We start from the raw sequence: 8,736 nt of genomic DNA, 5'->3' as shown, positions 1-8,736 counted from the left end.
CAGATTAAAATATAAATTAGTGGATCCATGCAGTTACGTCATCCTTTGAGAAACCAGATGCAAGTTACTATTAGATTAAAAAGTTATAGTTTCATAGGTGACTCCCTGCCATGATTGATAATTGGTTGAAAGATGAGAAGTTGTTTTAAAATATAGATGTGGTTTTTAAAGCAGTAATATGGAAACAAACTGATACTAATTATGTGTCATTAGTAGATCCTATTTGATGTATTTATTTTATGTATCTATCATTAAAATGCAACTCCTCTGATTCGTTACTAAAAATTTCCATGAGTTTGTTTCGTTCGTTCGTTCGAGAGAGAGAGAGTCGTCTAGTGTGCATGATTTTTCCGTGCGTGTGTTTGATAAAAGGATGCTTAATGTTGCTATTTAAGTCCTCGGTAACCAAGAGGACACCTTGAGGCTTGGGCGGGGAAGCTGCAAAGATGTTTGTGTTGCTCATGTTGTTGTGTCTGCAGAGAGGCTGTCCCGACACACATAGTGCGGTGGAATCCCATAGAAACCACACCAGAATGCCAGGAACTTCTCCGTCTTCATTCCACAGCCAGGGAAGCCATGAGACGTTTTGTTTATAACGGCCGTGGAATTACATTGTTTGGTTAGTAAGAACGGCATTGTAGAGGTCAGATATGAATGTGTGGAAAGTCTGAGACAAGGCTTAAGAGAAGCAGCTCATAACAGCGTCCTACTGTAAACACACAGTAGCCTAGTTAACGGCCAAAAGTTAAAAACTTGTTTCAGAATAATTTCTGGGGGGAAAGTCTGTGGTGTGACTGTGTGTGAAGTCAGGAAAATGCATGTTTCTCACTCTCATTGCGTGAAACTTGACTGCTCAGGATTATTAAGCAACTCCTTTTGGCGAACATGGATATGATAAGCTAGTGTTAGCCACTAAAAATAGAAAAAGGAATAAGACTTGCTAGCCACCACTGTTTGCAACCACAGATGTGATTAATTAGCAACCCAGAACTAAGAATTACTATTTAAAAAGCTATCAACCATTAGCAACAATAAATATGATTAGTTATCAATATAAAAATCTAATTAAGCAACCCATGTTAGCAACGACAAATCTAAACACCTCGGAAATCGTGTTAGCAAATCTGAATATGGTATGCAAGCAATCACTGTTACCAACTACACAATGTGAGTTACAAAAAGCGCAGATGACCACTACCAATGTGATTAGCAAACAACTAGTGTTAGCAAACATTCATTTGCTTGGCTAGTAATCACAGTTTGCACTGGTATCTGTATTCATCAACCACTTTTAGCAACTCCAAATTTAAACAGCTAGAAATTTCAACTATACATTTAAAATGTACATTTGAGCAAAATGTCATTGCAAGGCTTGTGGGAATAAATTGTGAATTTCCGCCGTGATCTGTCAGGCGTCTAAATTGACAATGGCTTTCTTCAGAGCTTTGAAGACTTATTGTCAAGGATTATTTTAGGGCTTTATTGAGATTCTAACATTTGTGTGTTGTGAGACCAAGACACAAACAGAAGCCTTTTTAAACATGAGCAACTCTTTTGAATTGAATCAGTTAGTGAGTTGTCAAACACATGAAAATGGACACACCTTGGACTTGGTTTTATCCTTTTGTTTACATGAAGGTGTTAAATAGATTCCCAATTCTGGTATTCATAATCATCTGCCTGTTTAATTTAAGTTTTAATTTCTTTACATCACTGCCTGCCTCGTACACTTCTGTGTGCTCCCATCGCCTAATCATCGCACAGACGGAGTCACTTTTTTTGGCTGCTTTAACAGACCTTAAAGGAGCAATAAGTTAGACATTTACTGTAACATTGACCATAATAATTCTCAATTGTTACCAAGGAAGTACGATTGCCTATAAACAATAGGTCCTCTTACTCAACAACGTCTTACTCACTTTTTTCACCTTTCTAAATTAGAGGTACCGTACAGAACTACTTCAGTGCAGTGTGTAGCCTGCTTTTACCTCTTGGTTCCTGAGCCAGTCAAATAGAACTTCCCAGGGTTCCCAAAACAGTGCGCAGCATTTTTTATTTGATCTTGGCAAAAGAGCAGCAAACTACATGAAAGCCACAGAGACTCAACTTATATGTGGCATTCCTCAAGGCTCCATTTTATTTTTTCTTTACATGCTTCCACAAGGGCTTATTTTATAAAATTACAATGTGTGATTCAATTGTTGTGCAGATGACATCCAGATTTATTTTCCTTTAAAATCCGGTGGAGACCAGTGTATATAGAGAATTTGCGTAAGTGTTTACAGGATCTTAAAATATGGATGGAGCTAAACTTCCTATGCTTAAATGAAAATAAAACAGAGGTCATTGTAAATGAGAAGACTAAGCTACATTATTGGCTCCTTGGACTCAACTGACCAACCCTTTAATGTGAATCTTGGGGTTATTTTTGATGATGACTTCAAATTTGACAGACAGGTTGGAGTCTCTTAGACCAATTTTTTTCTCTAAAAAGTTTTGTCTCAGTGCATGACATGGATGCAATGGATCAATAGGGAATTAGACTTGCTGACCACAGATGTGAAAAATAAAAAGTACTATGAATGAATTTGGAATGCTTGTAATTGTTTATGTTGTTGCTGTGGACAAAATTGCTTGGAATATCAATATTTACTTTCATGATACTAAAAAGAAATAAAGAAAATACAAATGAAGGCATAACATGAACCAGTTTGGGCTTCAAAACAACTGCATTCGTGCTACACGTGGAAGGATTTGTTTTGTCAAAGGACACGCAAGGATGTAGCTTAATGGGCTTCCCTTCCACCACCAACATTACTCATTGTATGAACAACCTACTATTACTTATGCAATAATTTGGTAAGAACAAGTTTTGCATTCTGGATGTGTTGATCCACAAGTTTTATATTTAGAACAAAACGGAAGCCACCAGGTGGGTGTGTTTGTGGGTCTTAGTGTGTTAGTGCATGCTAATGTGTTTTTAAGTATGTCCTAACAGAGGAGTTGAGTTAATGTTTGTGTCACCACTGCAGGCCATTTGCATTGAGAACATATTAGGAGGCTTGAGGCGACTGTTAATCGTAGCTCATTGAGTTTGGAATCGGCAGTAATCGACGTGCAGAGAATTAAATCTTGCCATTTATTAACTGATACTGCAACTTAGACCAGTACAGGTTAGTTCACAACTGTTCTGCTAGGAAATATAAGTATTTTAAAATTCTGCCTGTTCTCCAATAAAAACAAAGTAAAAAAAAAATAACTATGATCAATTATTACTATCTTTAGAGAATCAGTTCTAAGTCAAATGGTGTGAGAAGGCCACAAGCCACAAGCTGTTGGCTTTATTTGCTAGCACCTGTTAGTGCAACTCTCTCATGCAGTTACATTGCAAAATATTAGGAAATGATGCAATACTATTGTATCAAAATAATACAAGAAGTGGCTTGCATTGTTTTCACCTGTTCCTTTTTATCCATATCCTGAAGCCTAGATTGTTTAAGAGTCTTTGGAAATGTGAACTGGAACTTCCAAATTGAATGAAGCAGAAATAAAAAAAGGAGCTTCAGTTTTTAATTCCAAACTTTTTACATTGCCCAATTCATGACTTTTGTCTTTTTCCTGTCTAAGACAGAACAAGGACATGCTGTAAAATAAAATTTCCATGATTTCGAAACTAATGTTTTACATAACCATTTGTGCATTCTGAAAATGTGTATACTCTGGTTGCTTTTATGAGGAAACAGTGAAAACCTACTGTGCAGAATGGAGAGGATAACAACTGACAGAAGAATGCTGAGTGGGGCATTTTCATTGGAGTATTAACATCTGCTCTACACATGTGCCATCACTGGAAGTAGCTCTCTTAAACTACAGTCCTCCCACTCTGTTGTAAAAACCCGAAGTGGGGTTTTTTCTTTCTTGAGTAAATGTTCTATTTGAATTACTCAAAACTTCCCATCACGTTCTTCATTACAACTGCAGTACTAATGCTTTTATTTATCATGTTTTAAAATGTCGGCAGTTAAAAAAGGTTAATCTATTCTATCAAGCAACTACAACTCTATGACTTGGTGCTCAAAAAAATTACTGGATTCCTCTTTTTTCTCTGGTATTTTAATAGATCTGTCTAGAACATACTATATGTTAGCAAAATGCTTACATTGTAAATTAATACTTTGAAATATATCTTCTTTTAAGGTGAAATTATGAAAAAAAAAAATCTTAATGGTTTCTAAAAACCAGAAGTGGGTCCTCAAATTTGATTCTTTGGGAATTTTCTCCAACCTATTTCAAAGAAATATGCATATGCACTTATGTACAGTGCATACATACACTTAATTAATATTTTGTTAAATATCTCTTGATAAATTCTCTCCCAGCAAATTGAAGACAAATCACAAATCTTTTGTATCCATGGTCCTGGCCAGGTATTTCTCCATTTTTAATCAGAATTGTTTTACGCTCACTTTAGTTTGTTGGTTTCCTAACAGACCTGGTCATAAACATAGTCCATACATTTTCAAAAGGTTTATGGTTGGGTCAGTTCCTCTAAATTTATGTTAGCTTGCTTTTTCCATTTCAAACGAACACATTTTCCGATGTTCATATGGGATTATCGTTCTGTTAAAATACCCAGTGGTGTCCAAGTTTCAAACATCAGGTCCAAACTGACAACCACAGATGGAAGGACATTGGTTAGAATGGTCAAGAATAACTTAGACTTAGAGACTTAGACAAACGTTATTGTCGTTTTGTATGCACAGAGTGCATACAAAACAAAATTTGGTTGCATACAGCTTATGATAATGTAATGAGATTGCAATTAAAATACAATAACATTACAATATAGAGTGCAGCAGTGATAAGAATGTACAGTGCAAGAGAAAAGCAGTTTTTAAAAAAAGTATGCAGAAGAATGTTCAACCATGTTTGTAGTACAAAGATAATGGTGCAAAAAAGGCATAAATTTGACCAACTCTTTTGGTCACTAATGCCTTGCCACTTTAATGACAAAAAGTTGGTCACTTCTTGACCAACTTTTTGACCAAGCTGGTCGAAAAGTAAAAGTTGTGTAGAAAATAATATGTCCATCACCACAGTCAAACAGTTTTAAATTCAATGTGGACTTTAAAGTGCAATTCAAGAAAGACACTCCAACTCCAAAATGGACAATCGTCATGCTTGACTGAACTTTACAGCTCCCCACATGGACAATCAAAATGCATTCTGGATAAGATGGGACTAAGATTGAGCTTGTTGAACCCATTAAAAACATTGAGTAGATGCATAGAACAAATCAATGTGTCATTGTGGCATAACTGGCGCAAAAGTATCAAGCTCTGGGTTACATTTGAAACAGTTCAATGTGAAGACTTCTTGCCGCCGAGCAGTTTATAGTGTGACACCATGTATGCAAACGCAGTAGTACAAATTCAGCACTGGCCGTGCCTGTCAGCGCGGACAACAGGAGCTGCCAACACGGCTATATACCAACCCCCCTCAGATTCATCTTTCTCTTTCCCTGTGAGCTGGGTCTGAACAGGGTTCAAACATCCACAGACATTTGCAGTGCCGGCCAGGCTAAGTAAAGTCTGTTTTCTGTGAAACCAGCATTGGAACTTAAATAGCCGACTGCCATGGGAACAGTCTGTTTGTAACCTTTCTCAGTTGCTACAGGAAAGCTGATCTGAAAATCGCCATTCAAGCTGTGACTTCCGGCTACCACCTAGTAAATGTAACTACAGCATTAAACCTAATGCTGGTCTTCTTTCTCCGCTTTCATTTCGATAGTCTCTGAGTGTTATTACAGCATTAATAGGGAGCATTAACGTCGATTTAATGGTGTTTCGTGTAACTGTAATGTAAACCCAAGCTAATGTAAACAATGGCAGTAGGAAGTGCCCCGACATGTAATTCCCGGTCAATCATCTAGCAAAGTGCCCTTTAGCTTCCTAAATTACCGATTTGTGTCTTGTTTCCTGAAGAAATCACTACATTAATAGAAATCAAGGGTCTTAAAGGTTATTTATTTCTACTTAGCAAAATCAGTCTTTAAAATGTTTTTCCCCAGATTTGCATTTTGAATGGGTTGGACATACCAAATGTTGTTCTAAATTAGCCAAGATAATTTGATCTCATTCCATATTCTTTAAGATTAACTTTTGTCCTCTAACTTGGATCTGCAATGAACCAAGATTCACTGAATTATTCTGTGATGGTTTTCAACTATTTTTATTTAGTCCTTTTTTATTTCATTTTGTATGTACATAATTCTTTAGTTTCTTTTTATCTCCATTTTGCTTAGTAGTTTAGTTAAGTTTCACTAGCCTAGTAGAGAAGATTTGTTGATTGAAATATAGTGGTAATTCAGATAAACAAAATTCTAAAGTGGTCTTCTCTTGATGTTCATTTATTTCTGTTTATAAATTCTTGAACTTGAAGAGAAGTTGTCACTCATTTATCCCATATGTGAGCAAAGTTTACTGTAAAAAGAATGCCAGTCCTCAAATCACCCTTTCAACTATTGCCCTGATATCAACTGTTTGGCCTGATAGTTATTGGGCAATACCCAACAGACCAAAAAATATTTATTGAACATCCATCCATCCATCCATTTTCTGATCCGCTTTATCCCTCATGGGATCGCGGGGTGCTGGTGCCTATCTCCAGCGTTCACTGGGCGAGAGGCGGGGTACACCCTGGACAGGTCGCCAGTCTGTCGCAGATTTATTGAACATTAAATAACTTAAAAACATGCATTATGGCACAACATATGGCATCCTTGGGTGGGCTCTTGAATATACTTGATCACTTGAATATAAAATATTGAAGGTTGTGTTGTGATTTTCAGCACCTTGCCAAAAGCTGCTAGTTAATCATAGCAGCATAAACTGGCTGAGGAACACATTTCTACTGAATAGATATTTATGTTTGTGGTTGTCATTTTGTAGTGTAGTTGTTGGGTTTAATGTAGTGTCAATAATTATCAACAAATTCAAAATATCTATTTTAAGTGCAGCCCTTGCCATTATATGCTGTTGCTTAGCAACCTGTTTTTAGATACAGAACACAAACACTGAATTCAAACTTTATTCAACCAACTTTTAACCAAAAATGCAAGTTTTTAAAAAAGAATGCCTTTAAAAAAATTCCAGGGAATTCTTTGAAGGGGGCGGAGCTTGGTGACGGAGTGTTCCTGGGTCTGCGCTTGTGATTGGTTGTCAGGATATAATGACTGTAATATTAACCTATATAGCTAGAATGGAACACACGGAGCTGGACAACTTTAGCGTTGAAGATTGTGAGGGGAGGATTCAAGAACTGGTTGAGATCACTAAAAGCCCACCAAAAGACCTATTGGTCATGAATGTTTTAGGTAAGCTTACTTTTATGTATCAGCAGAGGTTAAAACTGAACCCTGACCTGCATGTCAGAGTTAAGGGAAAAGCTAGGAAGGTAGAACATGAGTGTAAGCATATCCCTACACTCCTGGATGAAGGGTGAGCTGAGGACTTTCTCAGCTCACAGATGGAAGATTCTGGAGATGAGACTCAGGAGGAGTCTCATAATAGGATTCCTGCCTTGGAGATTATAGATGGAGCGATTTCTCAGAAGGGTCTCCCTCAGACGTCCTCTCAGTTGAGAATAGAGTTTGCTGGTCAGGATTGGTTCTGCAGCATGGTGTGCATCCCCTCTATAAAGGATAACCTTAAACAACCTGGGGGGGGGGGGGGGCTAACTGGTGCATGTAGTCAAGATAGTTGGCAAGCATCTGCAAGTGATTGTTCAGATGGACCAGGAAAGAGTTTATTGTTGGAGAGCCAGGAGGTGCTTCCCCACAGACCAAAGGCTAAGCTTGAGTCCAAGTGACATGGTTTTGGACTACTCTGTTGGTGGAGACAGGTAACTTGGATTATTGGTGTCCTTTTCAGATCTGTGATAAACCTACCGACCAAAGTAGTAGAAACAGGACCCCCGACCAGCACCGCCTTACAGGGCATGCCCGGGCCCCTCATCATACACTGTAAACTTCTCGCTCAGAAAGTTTTCATGTTGCTAGACCAATGGGATGTGTACTGGAGACATGGCCACCTCCCTCCACAGTTCACTGGAAGAAGATCACAATATCTCAGATCCACGACACCCACACCATGACTATTACTGTAATTCTCCTTGTATTTGGGTGGATGATAACGACAGTGATGGCATACACAACATAACAGATCAAACAGTTACAAATCAGATAGACATCCTCACTTTTGTCCCCCCCGAGGTTTGTAGTGCCAGCCCTCAAACTGCAAGCCAACCAAACTATGAACCACTTTCTTTTTCATATCCTTTTCCCTTTTTTTCATTTTACATTGCAAAATCCGGTGACCAAATAATGTATTGACAATGGTGATTGTAACTCTGAATGGTTTTGTTTATTAGCTCAGCTAACACAGCATTGTTTAATAAAGCACATTGGGCTCATGAACTACCCAACGTAATCCTGTTGATCACAATGGGCATTCTTTTTTGAGAAAGTAAAATTGAAAAGTATAACGGGTCTGGTGCTTAGATTTTGGAGGTAGAGAGAGGTGTGGCTTGCCACACATCTTGCTTTGGGCTCCAGAAAGTGCTCAACAGCACACATAGTGGTGAAATTTTGTTAATTGCTTCTTTAAGCAAACAATAGTTGGGGTGTAAGAATATCTTTGAAACTAGATGTACACATTTGGCTTTGTGGGATTAGAG

This window comes from Fundulus heteroclitus, chromosome 12, assembly GCF_011125445.2.
Source record: "Fundulus heteroclitus isolate FHET01 chromosome 12, MU-UCD_Fhet_4.1, whole genome shotgun sequence".
NCBI classification, from domain to species: domain Eukaryota; kingdom Metazoa; phylum Chordata; class Actinopteri; order Cyprinodontiformes; family Fundulidae; genus Fundulus; species Fundulus heteroclitus.
Note: the sequence above shows the minus strand (reverse complement) of the source record.